The sequence below is a fragment of the Saimiri boliviensis genome, chromosome 12 (genome assembly GCF_048565385.1).
Source record: "Saimiri boliviensis isolate mSaiBol1 chromosome 12, mSaiBol1.pri, whole genome shotgun sequence".
In the NCBI taxonomy this organism is placed as follows: Eukaryota; Metazoa; Chordata; class Mammalia; order Primates; family Cebidae; genus Saimiri; species Saimiri boliviensis.
The window spans coordinates 64507311-64508153 of record NC_133460.1 but is presented as its reverse complement, the minus strand read 5'-3'; the positions used below and the strand labels follow the sequence as shown (position 1 = coordinate 64508153).

Sequence of the window (843 nt, the reverse complement as noted above, 5' to 3'; positions counted from 1 at the left end):
ACCCCAGCAACAGGATTTTGGGTCTCACACGAAATGGAATTTATGGCAAGTCGCACAGTCTAGTGACATTAAAAGAGTTTATTAGCCACTACTAAGTGACAGAGCAGGGAGTCCTCAGAAAGCAAGAGGAGGAACGCAGCTGTTTTAAAGAACAAAATTTTTTTTCAGACGGAATTTTACCCTTGTCACAATGACATGATCTCGGCTCACTAAAATCTCTGCTTCCTGGGTTTAAGGATTCTCCTGCCTCTACCTCCCAAGTAGGTAGGATTACAGATGTGCACCACCATGTCCAGCTAATTTTTTTATTTCTTTTCTATTTTAATTTATTTTTATTTTTTTGTTTAATTTTTTTTTATTCCATCCCTGTAGAGACTTCCAAAAATTGCCAATGCTTACTATATTTCCAGTCATCACAGCGGAGTATTGGGAAAAGTTTTCAATTAGCAATAATCGCACCTCAGATAAACCTCACTGCCTATGATACTGCCACTGTGCAAAGCTATTTTTTTTATGTATTTTTAGTAGAGACTGGGTTTTACCATGTTGGCCATGCTGGTGTCCAACTCCTGGCCTCAGGTTATCTGCCTTCCTCGGCCTCCCAAAGTACTGGGATTACAGGTGTGCTTACTTAAGGTAAACATTAAGTAATCACACCTGTAACCCCAGCACATTAACGTACAAACAGAATTATTTAATGTTTGTTTATATAGGTTATTAAGAATAGTGTTGTCTCTTATCAATGATTGTGATCAGTTTCTGTCAGGCTATTAGTATTGCTACTTTTCTCTGTTACTATTGATTTTAACAATAATTTAGGAGTGTACTATTATCTTTAAAACT

At 37.0% G+C, this 843-nt stretch overlaps 1 non-coding gene across 1 annotated transcript; it reads right to left on the bottom strand.

Annotated features, from left to right (window-relative positions):
• Positions 1 to 363: 363 nt before the first annotated feature.
• Positions 364 to 504, bottom strand: LOC141580742 (U4 spliceosomal RNA). The gene has a single exon (XR_012513035.1). It is a non-coding gene; the product is annotated as a U4 spliceosomal RNA (small nuclear RNA).
• Positions 505 to 843: the final 339 nt, after the last annotated feature.